At 41.9% G+C, this 19386-nt stretch overlaps 1 protein-coding gene across 3 annotated transcripts in view; it reads left to right on the top strand.

The window, feature by feature from the left end:
* The window catches only part of CHRM3 (cholinergic receptor muscarinic 3), a 527319-nt gene that overhangs the window by 220446 nt on the left and 287487 nt on the right, over positions 1-19386 (top strand). For 2 of the 3 annotated variants that reach the window (XM_045437201.1, XM_045437202.1), the window contains exon 3: positions 15534-15596. The exons of the other annotated variant lie outside the window; for it this stretch is intronic. The gene's annotated coding sequence lies outside the window, so the exon portion shown is untranslated. The remainder of the gene's footprint in view (positions 1-15533; positions 15597-19386) is intronic. 3 annotated transcript variants of the gene reach the window in all.

The raw sequence follows: 19386 nt of genomic DNA, 5'->3' as shown, positions 1-19386 counted from the left end.
ACTTATTGTCAAAGGGTTATAATTAAGAAGTGTGTGATATTGGGGCGCCTGGGTGGCTCAGTTGGTTAACCATCCAACTCTTGATTTTGGCTCATGTAGTGATCTCACAGTCATGGGATAGAGCCCCTGATGGGGCTCTGCACTGAGTGTGGAGTCTGCTTGAGATTGTCTCTCTCCCTCTCTCTTTGCCCCTACCTCTCTCTCTCTCTCTCTCTCTCTCTCTCAATATTAAATGTGTTGATGAAAAATGAAGAGAAAATTCTCACAGATTTAAAGAATTCTAAGTACAATTTATAAAATTCTAATTTACAGGATTGAGTTTATACACATGGAATCATTCGTGAAATAACTTAATCGTTGGGTCATGGAGGTGGGATTGCTCTCATGGGTTTCTAAATTGGTTCTTTCCCTTTACCATGTCTTCATGAATCTGACAATAAACTCTCTCTGCTTAAAGATATTCAGAGATGGAAACACCATGTCTTTATTTTAAATCATAAATCTGAGTGTTTTGTCATATCAGAGGGATAATCATAATTCCTACTGCCCTGACTTTCTTAGAAAGGAGACTCGTAGAAGACATGGACCAGATTTTTAATTTTTATTTTAATTAGTATGTCACGAGACATAATACCACATCTAATTTAGCAGTTCTTGCTTAATTATTAGGTGATTTTATTAATTGGCATATAGCTGTAGAGAGCATTTTTGTGTCTTGAATGGCCACTTCTGATGAACCAAGGGTATCAACATTTTCTGAGTTTTGCATTTAGAACTCTTCCTTAAAGCAGAAAATATGTTTTTCCCTCTTCTATAAATTGCATGCCGTCTTCCTCAGACAGATAAGGAAAAAGCAATCAAACCCACCGATAACAGAAACCGGCCTATTCCTCACTGCCTGCCAACCCCACTCTTCATTACATACTGAGAAATGTCGGTCTGACAGGGTATCATTCACAAGCAGTTTGATTTCTAGTTGTTTTATTTTTTCCTTCTCCATCATTTTTTTTTTCCATTTCCTGCAGGATGCACTTAAGGAAATGCTGCCCGTTGTCTCACATTAAGTGTCCGGATCCACTATGGAACTTTGTCCCCACTGAATGTTTCCCTGTGGTGTCAGCTGGCAGTGGTGTGGAATAGCACAGCGGTTAAGCGCCCCAGCCATGGAGCCGCACGGTCCGGCTTCAAACTCGGCCACTGGCACTTACTACCTGGGTCATCTTGAGTAAGCTTCCCTTCCAGACCTTGATTTTCCCTTCTCAGGGGCAGGGAGGATAAGAGCACCTTGGCATAGAGTTTTTATGAGAATTAGAGGTAGTTCCTGAGGACCGTCTGGAGTACGTCAGGTGCTATACGGCTAAGCTAATCCACTTCCCTGACCATGAACTCAAGACTAGGAGAATGCGCCCTAAAAGCATAGCACAAAATAGGCCGATGTGACTTGGGGCGTCCTCACCTCATCCTCCCTGTGGCTGTCCCCGTGGTGCTAGGAGGACGTGACAGGCAACAAAGAGCTGATGTGATATCTCATCAAACACAAGTTTTTGCCAAGCTAGGTGCAGATTACACCTCTGTGCACACAGGAAGCAAAGGCTGAACGCGCCGTCATTCTTAAGGCCAGCTCTGCCACTTTGCTGATCATCGCTAAGGAGCCACGAGTGAGCTGGAGGAGAACGAGCCATTTCAGAGCAACAAAGTGCTGTGATTTTTTTTTTAAGTAGAATTAAGACAACATATATCTTTATGCATATTTAGACATAGGGTTTGTAGTTATAGAAAAATGAGTATCACACAGATTATATATTCTAAAACTCTCCCAATCTCAGGTACCACATAATACAGCACTATTCACGGTCAGCCTCGTGCACATGCACAAAAAGTTGAAGCCTAAGGAGTTACAGGTCTCAAAACAAGTAATGTTAGTTGATGAAAGATCTGTAGGTAAAGAGAGATGAAACTAAAGGGGCCGTAAGAGAATCAAAACAAATGTCAGTCATTGGGTATGTGTGCATCTGTCTGTGTGTCAGTCTGTCTCTCTCCCTCTGTCAGTCTTTCTGCTTGGGTGTTTCTTACTCTCTATTGCTGTCTCTTTCTTTTACACATACATGCACACGGGCAATGAGACCCACTCTCTCCACATTAATGACTAATCACTATTCAGAAATGTAAAGTCATGGCAGCAGTAATCAAGAAGTATGCAGTATCTCATTTAAGAGAAAAAGAAGAGTAAGGTGGCTGCAATACCTCTGTGTCTGGCCTGTACTTTCTTAAAGACCAAGTTTCTAATTATTTCAAAAGTATGTGCAATCTTACTGATTTCTTACAACTAAGCAAATAAAAATATCAATTGGATAACATTATTAGAATGAATAACCAAAAGATACAAGACAACAGTATTCTCTATAATGTGAAATTTCAAATAAAAATCCAAGGTGGGGCCTGGGGGGTTCAGTCGGTTGAGCATCCAACTGTCGATTTTGGCTCAAGTTATGATCTCATGGCTCATGAGATGAAGCCTCTGCCCCTTCCGTTGCCCATGTTCGCTCGCTCTCTCTCGCTCTCTCTCTCTCTCTCTCAAATCAAAAAACAAACAAATAAAAATCCAAATTAAGGATTCATCACGTTGTATATGTGGGAGATGGGTTGTCGAGTCCTGCTAGGAAGACACAGAAATAATGGTTATAATGTTAATGCTTATGCACCGAATAGGCTCACACTGGGCTTGAGAAAAATAAATCCTGAACCTAAGTTTTAATGTCTTGTCTTTTGCTGTACCCCAGATTCCCAGTGACTCCTCTTGTCTACCACAGGCAGTCAAAATGTCCAGTTTTTCCCTCATCCAGCAAAACCTGTGCTCTCCCAGAATGGCTGGCACTCCATGTGGTTGAAGGAAAACTGTGCTTTAATTCATGCAAAGGTGGAGATGATTTCATGGATTACGGAAGCATTGACATATAGAGTATTTTTAAATCCCTAGTTGACTACTTAATTGCCAAAAATTCATGTCATCTTTTTCAACGTACTGAATATCTCAGATATAATAGGATCAACAGAATTTTGAAAAGCAAAATGGAATACAAAGATATTAGATTCAAATAAAAATACCCTTCTATTAGCTTGAAAAGTATTCACTTCTGTCTAGTCTTCATAATATGGGAAAAGTTGATATATTTTTTCAAGAGTTATTATTTGGTTGACTATTTCTTTTTTTTTGTCTTTTTAAAAATTATTATTTTAATTCCTGTGTAGTTAACACACAGGGTTGGTTGACTATTTCTTAATAATTCTCATGGGTTTTTTTTTTAATTACTCGTAGTTTTATTTCAGTCTAATTGTTTTCTTCTCCCCCCATCTTGCTCACGTTTTGGGGGGGCGATCTCAATAAAATGGGTTTTACTAGAAGGAAACCATCTCTGTGAACTCGAGATGGCCCTCTCTAGGGAAAAATACAAATGCCTTCATGCCATCAGCCATCAGTCAGGAATAAGCTCCTCCCATTGCCCAGCTCCCTGGGGAGAAATGACACTTCTTTCTAATGAAAGAACTCCCTGAGTCTTGAAGCATCACCGTTGTGACTCTGGGGATCCTTCAGGCTGCTTCTGATCTGGAAAGACAAGAATATAGCCTTGGTTATGAGAAGGCGGTATGTGTTAACCTTTTACCTACCAAAGATACTGTTCAATCCAGTAGGGAAAAGGCATACTAACTCAGAACACTTGAGCATTCTCTGAAAGATATTTAACAAGAAAAGCTCCAGGGGAGCTGATTAAATATGTTGCTTGCACCCCCAACAGTATTCTATTTCCCAAGAACAGCTGTACAATAGGAATTGCCAAAATTATAATTCATCACATCAAAATTGACCTTTCCAAATATTTAAGAGGTTGAGATTTTAGCAAACTACAGTTTCAGGAGCTCATTAGATTTTCAAGAGTGTATCCTAGAATATCATGGTTACATTTCAAAACGTGGCATTTAAAAATATGTATTTTGAATATTGTTATTGAATTTTTTTCCTATCCCAAATCAATTAGTTTTTGTTGTGTAACACAGCAGGCAGTATTCTCTTTTCAGAAAGACAAATTTATTTTTCATGATGTTATAGGGTCTATGAATTTGGAGAAAATACCAGTCCAGACTCAAGAGCAAATTCATTTTCAAGCTAGGCTAGAAAAGAAATAGATGTCTTTTTCTGTAGTGAAGTAGAAAAGAGTCCTGAGCTGTGCAATGCAGCATTTGCCCTTGTCCTCCTAGGAAAACTTCACATGGCCAAACAAAATTGGACGAGCAAGTATCAGAATGCATCTGTCTTTAGGAAATTCATGATGTGTACCTCAGTTTTAATTTCTGAATGATTCTGTTGTAAAGATAATGGTAATGTCGTATTTAACCCAGTAATTTCCAAATTTATTTGAGCGCCAGATCTCTTTTTTAAATACTGTGCAGCTCCTAGATGTCAGGTGCAGCTTAGAAAAGGTTGTAAACACCAGTGAAGAGTCTTCTGATTGCCTGATTTTGTCTACTCCAAACACTATCCTCTTGGTCACGTATCAGAATCTAGACAGGTAAGGTGGCTCACTACAGCAATGCCAGCACAAGTTAATTTTATAAAATTAGATAGTTTTGTGCCAAAAAATTTGAATCTACAGTGTGGTGTTAAAATGCCTATATTTTTTAGGGGTGCCCTGGTGGCTTGATCTGTCTCTTGATTTTGGCTCAGGTCATGATCCCAGGGTCGTAGGATTGAGCCTTGCATCAGCCTCCACACTCAGTGTGGAGCCTGCTTAAGATTCTTTCTCTCTCTCCCTCTGCCTACCTCCCCTGCTTATACGGTCTCTCTCAAAAAAAAAAAAGGTCTATATTTTTATATGTATATTATATACAGTACGCTGTATATACTAATACTAATTTCCTTTGCTTGCCACACACACACACACACACACACACACACACACAAAATGGATAACAATCTGTAGCTAAGAAGACCACTGTAGCGGTCCACTGGAGGGTCCTTTTGTCCTTTTGTGTCTGGATTTGAATAGTCTGTGATAGTCCCTTTTATATCCCCACGCTATTACTATTTCAGGTACCGTGTCCTTAAGTATTGTGCTTCTCTTGTGTCTTATAGGAGCATTTAGAAATCTCAGACTCTGCCTGCAGTTGTTAAGTGTCTGCTTTTGTTTGCTCGTTTAATCAACCATATCCCTGAGGAATCTGGCTTAGCTGTAGTATACTCTGAGAAGTGTCGCCATTAGGAACTTACCAGGCATGACTTCACTGTTTCCTCTGGTCTTAGCTGTATGTCTACCTGAGAAGCAGTGTCGACTTAAGGGAACATTTGGTGCATGCGGTCCTTATCTACAATCCTGTGGAAGAGCGAGACACAAGAATAGGAAGTAGGGCTGATTTTTAATTACAGGCAGCATGGTAGCCACAGATGAAGCGAGCAGCACAAAGCAGGAATGTTGGGAAGAGAGGAAGCGCAGAGAGGGCGTCAGGCATGGAAGATCCTGTCAGACTTGAAGGTGAACTCAGGCTTCATATTGCAGAGGATTTGTTTCAGATTACTTTTGCATCAAATGCACCTGCTTATAAAAAAAAGAAGTTGAAAACAAGAGTGATAGAGAATACAGAACACACATTCCCTTTATTCAAAAGACAGCCCATGTTGTCATTAGGATGTAGTATTTCCTTCTCTGTCTTACAAGTTCTTTTGTCACTTCTCTGAGCTGAGTTCATGCTTTTAACTTCAGGCTGTGGGTGAGAAAACCAAAACACTGAATCAAGTGCCTGCCCAAAGTCCAGACTCAGCGAGGGCTCAAGAACATGGAAACTTCCTGAGTACTGAAATGAAGACTAAAGAAGGGGGGAAAAAAAGGGGAAAAAAAACTATTCTCCAAACAAGCAAATAATAGGCATAGAGCAAAGTCTATTTTCATTATTACGTTTTAAGGAGTCTATCTACCTGAGGTGTGGTAAACTAAGCTGGCACTATGACTAATTGTTCATCACAAATCTGTTCCAAAGTGTAGTCAGTGAGTGTGGGCGCCCCACTACTAAGAAATCTTGGGCTCCACATTCACCAGTGGTCTTTTTGGGTGTCTCTCAGATGCCTAATGGAAGTCCCCCAAAGAATATCCTTTATAAGAATCTAGGCTTTAGGTACATTTTCCCCCTTAAAATTCATCCCGGTAAACACAATTATTTGCTCAGGCTTTGTAAGACTGGTTTGACCAAAAATAAGAAATACTCCTTTGTGGCTTTTACAGTTGTATTATGACCTAACTTCAAAGACAGAGAGAAAGACTGAGATTTAAGGGCTATAATTATAAGCCACCTGAGTAAGGACTCCTGAAAGGTTACCTGAAGAAAAGGGTGATTAACATTTCCAGGCATGTGAACTGAGTCATTTCTGGCTGAAGGGTAGCATTTTAAAGATATAATATTGTTTATAAAATTAAGGAACTTCAAGACTGGACCTTTTCCTTTGTTATATATTTTTTTGAACTTTTAGAGAATACAGGAAACCATTGGGTGGGTTAGGCATTTTTAAAATTATAGTTTTATGGAGAAAATAATAGCAGTGGCTTTTAAATCAGAATGTTTTTTTTCCATTCAGAGCAACTCACTGAATGGAGCACTTACTTGTTTTCACTCAGTACAAAAATTCTATCTCTGAATGGTAGTTCCTGTTGTTTTTCCTAAGATACATTTTCCAAGGATTATCTCCCTCTTATGCCACCACATTGGAACTTTGGCCAAAGGTGCCCCTAGAACAAAACTATCTCTGAATCCCAACAGATAATAAAGAGGTAACACTGAGGACACTGATTTTCTTGCCAAAAATAAGATAGATTTACTGATTGATCAAAAGATAGAGAGAGATAAATACACAATTATGGGAAGCGGGAAACAAAACTGCTACAACCTTTTTGATAAGGAACTGACATGATTGACTTAAACATAAAACGTGAAGACCGTATGATCCACAAATTATAGCTTTAAGAATATATAACTACCAAAATGAACATACATATACACAAGGATGGTTATTGCTAAATTGTTTTTAATAGAAAAAAAGGAAACAATCCTAATTCCTTGAACAGTAAAAGGATTGAATAAATTATGGCACTTTGTGCCGAGGTGGGTTCACCAGCTCTTACAAAGCATGAGTTAGACCTAGACCCACTGATGAGGAATATTGCTGAGAACAGCATATGCTTTGTAACATGAATGTTAGAGTAATAGTACAGAATGACAAGACAAGACACAGGGAACAACAAACATCAAACTAGTAAATTCAAGGGATTGAATTTGGGAGTGAAAATGAGGGAAAGACAAATTTATTGATTTTTTTTTCTCTTTATGTAACTAGTATATTTTGGTTTATTAAATGAACTTTATGACTTTATAAATACAAAATAGACAACATTTTGTTATGTGTTATTGTGCATGAGTGGCCATTGAATTCTGTTTCTAAGAGGTTAGGTTACCTGGAATTTGGGCTGACCGAGATGAAGGCTCCAGAACAAAAAGTTAATGGTGGAACCCAGGTGAACAAAACTACCTCCTGCCCCCACCTTATTCTTCCCACTCAATTTCCATAGACTCCTTGGAATTATAGATAGGTTATTGTCCTAGGCTTATCCATAAATACATGTCTCGACTCATAAATACCTCTATATCCAATGGGGATACAAAGGCGGAAAACTGGGGCGCCTGTGTGTCTCAGTCAGTTGAGCATCTGACTCTTGATTTTAGCTCAGGTCATGATCCCAGGGTCATGGGATCGAGCTTTGCCTCGGACTCTACACTGAGCATGGAACCTACCTGGGATTCTCTTTCCCGCTCCCTCTGCCCCCTTTTCTTGCTCGTCACTCTCCCTCTCTCTCAAATAAAAAAAAAGGTGGAAAATAATAGTTTTTCTGTATAAAAGGAAAAGTGGAAATGTACAAACCCATGGCTCTTTTTCCTTCCCACCTCATTTCTTTTTTTTTTTTTTTAATGTTTTATTTATTTTTGAGACAGAGAGAGACAGAGCATGAACAGGGGAGGGGCAGAGAGAGAGAGGGAGACACAGAATCCAAAGCAGGCTCCAGGCTCTGAGCTGTCAGCACAGAGCCCGATGCAGGGCTCAAACTCATGAACCGTGAGATCATGACCGGAGCCGAAGTCAGACGCTTAACTGACTGAACCACCCAGGAGCCCCCTTCTCACCTCATTTCTACCAGCAATACAGATTAACTACTTTTCGACCAACCTACCTCACAAGTTTTAGAACTATGTTGAGGGGCACCTGGTGGCTCACTTGGTTGAGCATCTGACTTTGACTCAGGTCATAATCTCATGGTTTGTGAGTTCAAGCCCCACATCCACCTCACTGCTGTCAGCTTGTCAGCACAGAGTCCCCTTCTGATCCTCTGTCCCCTTCTCTCTGCCTCTCCCCAGCTTTCACTCTCCCAAAAATAAATAAATATTTTGAAAAACAGATGAAAATAATCATGAATCACATGTGATAAATGACTCTTTCACTCTTTAATTCAGATATAGGCCACACATAATATTCAATGTGGTGCATTGGCTTCAAATTAATTATGTTAAAAGAGGAACTGATGTTTAAACTTTCTTTTTTTATCCTTCTCCTGAAAGATGCTAGCAGAGGAAGATATTTCGTTTTGTCATCATACATACTCCACATAGAGTTCAAATTTCATTTTAAATCCACCACTTGTGACCAAAGGACAAAATTCAAAAATGGGAAGTTTCGCTCTAAATTGTCCTTTAATTCTTTTTTTTTTTTTAATTTTTTTTTCAACGTTTATTCATTTTTGGGACAGAGAGAGACAGAGCATGAATGGGGGAGGGGCAGAGAGAGAGGGAGACACAGAATCAGAAACAGGCTCCAGGCTCCGAGCCATCAGCCCAGAGCCTGACGCGGGGCTCGAACTCCTGGACCGCGAGATCGCGACCTGGCTGAAGTCAGACGCTTAACCAACTGCGCCACCCAGGCACCCCATAAATTGTCCTTTAATTCTTGCCAGCTTCAGAGTTCTCGAATTCTATGATTGTAAAGAAAAATTAAAGCTAAAACTACCGGTGAAGCCAGACATAATCTCCAGTAGGTTTTTGCTCACTGGAGACCTGAATGGAAGTGTATCAGTCTATTCAAGCTGCTATAACGACATATCCCAGATGGGGTGTTTTATTGTTTATTCTTTTTTAAAAATCTTTTAATGTTTATTTTTGAGAGAGAGAGAGAGAGAGCATGAGTGGAAGAGGGGCATAGAGAGAGAAGGAGACACAGAATCTGAAGCAGGATCCAGGCTCTGAACTGTCAGCACAGGGCCTGATGCAGGACTTGAACTCACGAACTGTGAGATCATGATCTGAGTCGAAGCCAGATGCTCAACTGACTGAGCCACCCAGGAGCCCCTGCTCTCACAGTTCTGGAGGCTGAGGGTCTGTGGTCAAGAGGCCAGCAGAACTTGTTTCTGGTTAGGCCTTTCTCCTTAGGTTGTTGACAGGGCTTTCTCACTGTGTCCTCACATGCTGTGTTCTCTGTACCTAAGCAGAAAGAGAGAGTGAGCAAGAGAAGAACAGTCAAGCTGAGGTATCTCTTTCTCTTCTTATCTCAACACCAATCCTATTGGATTAGCGCCCCCCCCCCCTTATTATTTAACCTTGTTACTTAACCTTAATTACCTCTTAAAGACTTCATCCCCAAATGCAGTCACACCTGGGGCTTAAGGCTTCAACATATGAATTTCAGGGGGACAAAATTCGTCCATAACAGGGAGAAAAACAAACATAGGGTACCACGGGATACAAAATTTGTGTATATTTTACATTATGCTAAGTTTCTCCCTTCTAAGTTTTTTGTGTCTTTTAGTAAAAGAAACAAATTGAACTGACATTTAACAGCTTGCCACAGCCAGCAGGTATAATCTACAGGGTCCAATTTTAGAAGGTCATGAATTATTTCATTACATTGTTAAAATGTCTTTATATTGAACATAATATGTGAGATACGTACGTACATCTTTTTTGAAAGTGATACTTGAAATGATGCCTCTTTAGAATTATTTCTTTTGCTTTTAAAATAGCTTCTGGGGAAAGCACTGGTTAGCCTATTACATTCTAGCCATTTCGTGGGCCCCGTAGAAACACTAGTTAGTTTATATGAAAGACATTTTCTTCTAATTCATAGAAACAAAGAAGTACACAAGAATCACATCTAATTACAGAAGGAGCCAGCCAACAGGCGTTAATATTATTGGTGAAGCTCCTTTTTGTTACTTTTCTGTGTACAGACGGAGAAAGGTGAAATTGTAAAGTCTGAGTAATACCCTTCACACTGTTTTGTACGTCTAGTCAAATCTAGCCTCCAACCTTTATCTCAACGGTATGAGATTAGGTCTGCGAAAATTGGACTGGCAGGCGGTCCTTTTCCACGAACGTAGGAGAGTTTTCTTCTCCCATTACCGCTTTCTACCACAACTGAAATTCTCTTCATTCAATTGTCTGCTGATGCTGCCTCAAATTTCCAGAACTCTGGGTGTAATGAGACTTTACAAGAATCTCAGTAGCCACTCCTACTGACCTCAGGCTCCGGGAGCCGTGAGAATTGACCACTGCCAGCCACCAAGACTCAGCCGTGCCCAGGTCCCGAGTAGTAAAGAAGCAGACTCGTCCTCTCCAGTTGGCAGCTTCTGAGAATCCTGTGACCTCCAAGAGGTCCAGGATGGGCCTTGGTAGAGCCAGTGTTTACAGTTCATCATCCTCAAATCCTGGTTTGCTCTTCTCATTCTTATTTAAAATAGATGACCCCACCCCCCAATTCAACACACCTCTGAAGGCTAGGGACCCAGGGATCTGCTTCACTATGACCAGGGCACTCACTCCAGACTACCAAACCTTGCCCGTGTTCCTAGCCACTGGCTGAGGTCTTGTCAGCTCGGATGAGCCACCGAGTCTGCTCCCATCCTGATGATGAGTACGGAACCTGTCTTGAAGGCTTCTAAGACTGTGTCTCCCATCAAGCGGGCCCACTGCCCACCATCTTGGCTTTGCAATGGCTCCTTAGACACTGCAGTGTGGCAACACTCTCCTGGACAGCAAACCCCCAAAGTGGGAGCTTTTCTTCAGCTCCCAAATGCCATTCCCACTTACTGCCTCTCCCCTTCCAGAGTGTTCTGTTCTCAGGAATATGAAAGGAGAGCCTATCTATCTTAGAGGGCTCAGGATCCACTAAAAATTCTCACGGTGCTGCCCGGATCAAGATCCACTGACCGTCAGCACAGGCAAAGCAACATCTCAAAAATGTTTTGGATATTGCTGGACCTGCTGCGGCTCTACCCATTCAAACCGAGAGTGGTGTTAATTGTATGTCTTGGATGAAGTAAAATAAGAAGGAAAGGACAGAGAAGGGGAATGGTAAATGGAAAAAGATGAAGCAACGCCAAATTTGGTCTCAATGATCCCTGTGGAGCTGTGGTGCCCCAACACAGAGCAAACAAGTAGCTGTTTCTTTATCTATGAAATGTAGACAATAGTTAGGGCTGTGGTGATTAAATGACCGGGTGTATACAAAGGGCTCGGGGGGCGCCTGGGTGGCTCAGTCGGTTAAGCATCCGACTTCAGCTCCGGTCACGATCTCACAGTCTGTGAGTTTGAGCCCCGCGTAGGGCTCTGGGCTGATGGCTCAGAGCCTGGAGCCTGCTTCCAATTCTGTGTCTCCCTCTCTCTCTGCCCCTCCCCCGTTCATGCTCTGTCTCTCTCTGTCTCAAAAATAAATAAACGTTAAAAAAAAAAAAAGGGCTCGGAATGGCACCTGCAACATGGTGAGCGTTCGTAGATACTTGTCGCTGTTGTGGTTACCGCTACAACTATGTGCGACTGGAAATGCAAAGGAGCCAAGCTTGGACAGCAGCTGTACCCACCACTCACAGGACAACTCTGAGACCGTGATTTGATCCCCAAGCCTCATCTGCAAATTGGGAAGAGTAACAAAAGAATGAATCATTTCATTCATAAGAACAATTTCATGTTTTAATTATCTGTCTTTCCTTTTTCTGGATAGGCTGGCTTAAAAATGAGAAGACAGACTTTGAAAGGAACTAGTGAGGGTCCAACACAACATCTGAATGAATGCAGATACTTAGTGAATCCTGTGTTTAGATAAGAACTTAATGCAAACCAGACTTAGCATAATATATACATTTTTAGAACCATATTTATCCTATTCCCATAAAGCAGGCTGTCAGACACAACTTTGTCAAAACACGTGTTATTTTGGTCTTTGATAAGCAAGTTAAAAACTAAAGCTGTATCATGAAATTAAAAAGGAGAATATTCTAGATCTTTCCGAAGAGGCTGGGATCTAATTTCAGCTGAATACCAGAAGTTAAATTAGTTAATTAAGCTTATTTATTTCAGAGCTGTGAGCAGGTATGATGCTGTCTAAATCAGATAGCTGTGGGGCACCTGGGTGGCTCAGTCGGTTAAACATATGACTTTTGATTTTGGTTCAGGTCATGATCTCACAGTTGATGAGTTTGAGCCCCGCGTCGGGCTGTGTGCTGACAGCACGGAGCCTGCTTGGGGTCCTCTCTGTCTCCCTCTCTCTGTCCCTCCCCTGCTTGCTCTCGTGCTCTCTCTCTCTCAAAATAAATAAATAAACTAAAAAAAATTTTAAACATCAGATGGCTGTGGGTTCAGTTATCACTCACTTAGATTGCAAAACATCTGCTCAAGTGTTCTGTGTCTCCCAGGAGATCAGAGCAATATGCATGCTCACAATAATTAGGAAGTAGGCAAATAATGTGAGTTTTTGGAAAAGATTGAAGGAAATGGGACCGTTCAGATGGTTATACTAAAAGTCCAGACCTGCCACCTTGTTGCTATCTCATGACCTCTGTAAATACCCACTGATACGACACAAAGAAACATTAAAGACACTAACAAAAGAGCCTACACATCCTAAAAGTAATGTTTTGTTGGCCTATTGAAAGAATCTTCTCATCTGTGGTTCCTTAATTATTATTCTGTGTCTGGCTTTGTGTTCCTCTTTATTTGGCCTACTGCAAGATTACGACAACAATCTCTGGAATCGCCAATCATATTTTCATCATGTAACCCTTTGAGCCGTGTCTACTGGGATTTGGTAGAGCTTGTCATCTATACTCGGAGAGCTGACGCTCACCCTCAATGAATGTCATGTGCAGTTAATTTGCGATAGAAGTAATTTGAAGTTATGATGGAAGCCAGTTCTCTCACTGGTTCTCACAATGAGTGCTTTGCCGAGTCTAACATTAGAGAAACTTAGAGATTCTTCAAGGTATTCAGTCTCAGTTATTGTTCTCTGATTCATGTAGTGAATGAGATATTTTTATTAGCAGACACTTGAATGACTGGATAGTGTTTATTTTATCATTAAATGTGTGACTTAATTTTATTTTATTGAGATACGTATTTACATATTCAAGTGATCATAATCCTAATACATAGGCATGTTAGGACTTCTACTTCTGCTTCAACTGTGTTCTGGAAAACCGTTCATTTTAATGATAAAATCCATATGACAAATACGTATTGAGCAATTACTGTGCGTGGGGGACTTTGCAGGTTACAGTGACAGGACTGACACGGGCCTCAGTGAGATCCACTTGCCCTTGGGTTCCCTAGATTCTATAAGGAATCAACGGTGAAAGATGAAGTCTAGGCTCCCTGGCATGCCCCACCTGGCAGAAAACATCCAGTTTGTTAGAGACCAGAGAGAAATGTCTGTATCCTCCCACTGACATGCTATTTGATGCTTTTCCTAGCACTTCCTCTAGTTACAACAGGAGTGTTAATGCTGTCGCACATTCCCGTGAAGTGCCATAATACATGTATTATTTCCTGAGGAGATGCTGGGATCTACCAGAAGCAAGGCCATAGGTGGAAAAGGCCAGAGAGCCTGGATTCAAGTGACCTCTGTTCACTCACAGCCACAGCCTCAGTTTACCCATGCTCTCAGGAGATGATCAGCTTCAGCTGTTCCTTCCCGAGGATGCCCTCCTCTGCTGGGGCTGCAGGGAGAGGAACCGTGTGAGGCTTCACTGGGTCCGGGACCCTTTTCCCAGAGTGGGAGAGGTCCCTTGATTGAGAGCTCCGCCAGTGCAGGCAATAGCAGAGTGAGAGGCCCTCAAGGAGAATGAGACAGCAAAGGAGGAATGTTCTCTAGGATAATGCTTCTCAGACTGAGGCAGCACCGGTGACTTTTCTTTCTTTTCCTTTTTCCCAATCTTCTGCAGATCGATACTTTCAACAAAAGATACACACAAAACACGCATCTATTTTTCATTATGAATGAAGTATTTCTTTCTGTCTCCGGGCTTATCTTGCAGACCACATTCTCAGAGGCTGCCCTGAGCTCCTCTCGTCCTGCGCACCCTGGGAACCCTCACCCTCTCACCTCACGGCCTCTTCCCCTCCTATGGTCTGACCTCACCGTCACCTCTCAGGAAACTGCAAGGTTCTCCTTTTAAAAATCCAGCCACATCTTGTCAGTCCCCACCCCCAATTCTGCCATAGCACCTATGGTTCCCTCCCGACCCTGTGTTGTCCGTGACGTCCTTCACAGGAGCACGCTTCCCTCACTCTCTCCCCGTGGAACGTGGTGTCTCTTTTTCTTTCTCTAGGCGACCTTCTAAAAGCTTTCCTAAGGTTCTAGCCTAAATGTCAGGCTCTATGCACTTTAAATATATGAATGTCAAGGGTGCCTGAGTGACTCGGTTAGTTGAGTGTCTGACTCTTGATTTCGGCCCAAGTCATGATCTCACGGTTTGTGAGTTTGAGCCCCGCATCAGGCTCTGCACTGAAAGTTTGAAGCCTGCTTGGAATTCTCTCTCTCTCCCTTTCTCTCTGCCCCTCCCCCACTTGCACTCTCTCTGTGTCTCACAATAAATAAATATACTTTAAAAAAAAATGTGAATGTCAGTGTCTGAAACGGGGTTGGGGGATGTTAAGATTTGACTCTCTCCCAATGTGAAAAGGGGGCTAAGCAGGAGTTAACTGCGTGTATATGTGTCCATCGTGTTTGGAGAAGGTAGCGGACCAAAGCTTCTGAGGAAGGTAGAAGGTATTAACCCACTTGCTAACGAAGGAGGGTACCATTTGTTAACCCTTTGCTAACAAAGAAGGGTACCATCACTAACTTGTAAAATGAAGGGATGTGCAGTATCTTTTGTTTTCTGTTCTTCTCCCTTTGTGTCCCTTCACTCTGACGGGGGCTTTGATGGGTATGAGGAGGGGAACTATACAAAGATCCTTTTGTAGAAAGTCGATAGATGTGTTTCTTCTGCCAATGACAGGGATCTTAACTCTCTGACCACCTGTATCCTCATCAGTGATATGCGGTGGTTCAGTACTAGGATCACATTCCCTAGAAAGTTCTATAATTTTCGTACATTGCCTCAAATCTTTTGTTTAACCTATTGATTTTTTTCATCCCGGGGCTCTATGTTAACCTTATTTTCTTAATTCTCTTCTAGCAACTGTGTTCTGGTCAGAGGCCAAATAAACGACATTCAGAACTTCTACTGAGGTACTATGAGGTAAGATCTTTTTCTGGGTTGAGTTCTTTGGTTTAAAAAAAAAAAAGGGATGTATGGCTTGATCAGTGAAACAGATTAATGAGGAATAGGAATTTCTAAGTTGGTGTTTTCAAGTATGATTTATAATTGCTCTCTGTGCATCTCAACATAGATAACACAGTCGTGCTTGATTTTTGTCTTAATACAGATACTTTTTTTTGGCTTTTTGCTCATAATATTCAAAATTACAATGAAAGCATGTCGGTTAAAATATGAAATGTTGTTTTCTTTCAAATACTCATTTGTTTCTTAAGTGTAGCAAGACGTGGTTATTGGAAATTAGTGCCAAATGTTTGAATTTTTAGCATCTATAAAATTTTATAGCTTGTCTAATTTACAGAAGCTTACATATTATCCCTTGATTGATATCACCTTATATAAAACGCCATACAAAATCTGATAGTGAATATAAAGACAGAGCAACGTTGTGAAAAAGCTCCATTTCCTCTCAATGTTATTGTTAATACCTTCTCTATTCAGCAGACAGTGTTATTGCCCTAGTCAATATCCCTTCTCCCTTCTTCCTTCCAAAAATCGTCATCATCATCATCCTGGTATTTTGAAAGGCAGTGAAATGCCTTGTTTAAATACCGTCACATTCCCAGACTCCTTTACTGAGGCCACGTAACCTGGTTCTCACTAATGACCCTGGATGGTGGGCCCCAGGGAGGACTTCTCTTCCTGAATTTATTCCCTTCCTGCACTCATTCCCTTCTTGACTTAAAAAATCAGAGCTTCAAGAGCAGAATATTTTGGGAATATTGTTATTACTTCATCTTCTTACCTGTAAAGCTGTTCTAACATTTGTAGCCGCGGATTTTAATTTGTGGAGGTGACTGAGTGTTGACATGGAGAGGTCAATGCCATTGAAAGGAGAATTTCTTCCATACATATGCCGAGAGAAGGGCCACTCTGTGCCACCAGGCCACCTGAGGAAGCACCGGGTTTGGTCAAGAGGCAGAAGACGGGAAGAGGAGAGAGTTTGAGTCAGCAGTCTTTCCTGGGAGTGTCTGTGGGAACAGCTGTGCAGTGTGGGGCATACGGTTGAGGATTGGCCAGTTAAAACCGTGTGAGGGGCTCTGGGCTGTAAGGGTGGTCCCTGGCCGCTGGGTGACTTAGGGCTGAGGAAACACTGGCTTGGTGTGTGAGTTAGAGGAGAACTGAGACTGTGGATCTAGGGTTGCTTGGTTTACACACGAAAGATGTGCTCTGGGCCACGCCCTTTGCTGTCTCTAAGAACTGGGTAGCCCTCTTGTTGGCATGAGCGCTGGGAGTTGTAGGCAAGCGATGAAACCTAGGAATCTACTCCTGAAGCCAAGAGCACACTGTATACACTGTATCTTAGCTAACTTGACAATAAATTATTTCAAAAAAATTAGAAAATAAAAATAAATGAAAAGAACTGGCTAGCCTTGACAGAGGCATGCTCTCCCTCAGCAGCAAGGTTTTAAGATCTCAAAACATCATAAAATACAGAAAGGAAAGAACATGCCTGATACACAGCACAACCCCCCCCCCCCCCCATCTTGAGATCCCAAGGACGAAAGCCACAGCCAGAGATGTTAGAGCAGGAAGGTAAAATGAACTTGACTCCTTGATGACATTCTTGCCCTCCGGTGAGCCTACCATCAGCTCTCCTGTGGGATGACTCCGATAAATCCCTGATTCTCTAGATCTCTTGACACTCAGAGCCCAGTCCAGACAGCACTGATTCACGGGCGTTCGTACCCGGGGGTTGTGCTAGACATGCCTGTCTTTAATCTTGGCAGTAGTGTGCAGTCAGGGTAAGTGTTATTATCCCCATCTACAGATGGGGAAACTCACACACTGAGTGTTAAGGTTGAGGTTTGAGCTGGACCTTCCGGTGCCCTTCCCTGTCCTCTGTTACCCTGATGCCTATCCTAACAGCATATGCCAGGAGCCTGTGCTTTCGGTATTCACATCTGCTGGCTAGTCAGCAACATCGCCGATTCATTACCCCTTTGAATGCTTGCTCTTTGATATGCCAGAATTTCCACTGGATTATCCACTTATAAAACCAAGTGAACTTAGGCTATTCCACATTAAAAAAAAAAAAAAAGAAGAGAGAAAATTCTAATTTGGGGGGATCAGATTTGATTGGAATTGCCTGTGAAAGCAAGTGAAGGAAATATTAATTCCAAGGTGGGTTTTTTTTTTGTTTTTGGGGGGTATTTTTTGGCAGTAAAAGTTTAGAACTCATGGTCTCAATAAGGCCACCACAATTCAGCTTTTAACCTATGGTCCAAATATGAAATATTCTCCTTCCAACAATCTCTGTTCCTTTACTCGCACTTGTTGGGATCGGGGGAAAATGCAGGTAAAAGATAAATTATATACAGAACTCCTTTCCAAAGAAAGTCATGCACGATATTGAATAAGGTACTGAGCTGAGTCAGGGAAGGAGGTGCTTGTAATGGAAAAGTCTCTGGGCTGGAAAATACGAGGGGGGCAGTGCAGGTGACAGCCAACTCTTCCAAGGCTTGAAAAACGCCAGCTCACCTCTCTGGACCTTTGTTCTTTATTTGTAAATGGAGGGTGCTAGATATTCTGATATTCTCTTCGTGTAAAATAATAGCTTTCTTTGTCAGATCTCCTTTGCTAAGGCAGGGAAACGCTGCATCTACTAAAGTCAAACTTTCCTTTTGGCCACTGAAGCTACGATTTCTCAGTACTTTCCCTTTTCCTTTCCTTTCTTTCAAATAGATCCTGAATCTCTTCATTTCTTTGTGTCTCTTCTGTCACGACCCTGCCCTAGGTCATCATTCTGTCTTTCCTGGACAACTGTGTGAGCTTCCCGATGGTCTCCTGGCTTCCAGGAGGCTGGGGAGCCCGGAGCACGTCTCATTACTCTCCTGCTGGAGACCTGTTGCAAACCCTTCAACTCCTTCCTCTACATTAAGAGCAAAACCCCCGGTGCCCAACAATGACCTATACATCCCATACGATCCGGTTTCTACCTGTACTTGACTCCTTGCTTCCCAACGCCAGCAAGTGTCGTTTTCACTGTTCCTTGAATGTGTCTTTGTGTTCTTTCCCCCGACACCCCCGGGGGCCCTGGCAGTATCGTCCCCTGGCTTGCATTGTGTGTCCCTGCTCCTTCCAATTCGGATCTCAGCTGCTTCAACCTTCCCTGACCACTCTCTGGATATGAGCGCCAGCCCAGGTACCCAAATTGAATTCCTTTTAAAAACTAGAAATTTTATTTTGTGAAGCATACGAAAATACCCATGTATGGCAAAAACTACGTACGCATAGAACTTAGGGGATCTAGGAGAGACGTGAAAAATAAGGGGTTTAGGCCAGACGTGAAGAATTCAGCCATGTTTGTTTATGGTTTATTATCTCTTGCCATAGTGTGATCTAAGCTCGGTGAGGGCAGGGCCTTATCTGTTCCTTCCTTGCCAAAGCCCACAGTGCCTACAAGGATGCCCGGTCCCTGCAAGAAGCTTAGTAAATATTTAGCGAATGAATGAATGTTGAGGCAGAAAATGCCGTAGATCAAATATCCCCCCCCCAGTGCTTACAGATGTCCCCGAAGAGTTTATTGCTTAGGAAGGAAGGAAAAAAAAAATAAAAGTAAAGATGAAAAAAGAATTCTGGGGAGAGGGACAGACAGCAGGGCACAAGGAAAGAACAGTAAATCTTTGGGAGGGATCGCTTCAGATATTTTTACGAGCAGTATTTCTGATCTGTGGTGATGGGTGGCGGAGGCCAGTTCTTTGGATCTTAC

Source organism: Leopardus geoffroyi, chromosome D2 (genome assembly GCF_018350155.1).
Source record: "Leopardus geoffroyi isolate Oge1 chromosome D2, O.geoffroyi_Oge1_pat1.0, whole genome shotgun sequence".
Taxonomy (NCBI): domain Eukaryota; kingdom Metazoa; phylum Chordata; class Mammalia; order Carnivora; family Felidae; genus Leopardus; species Leopardus geoffroyi.
This window is presented reverse-complemented; position numbering and strand designations above follow the sequence as displayed.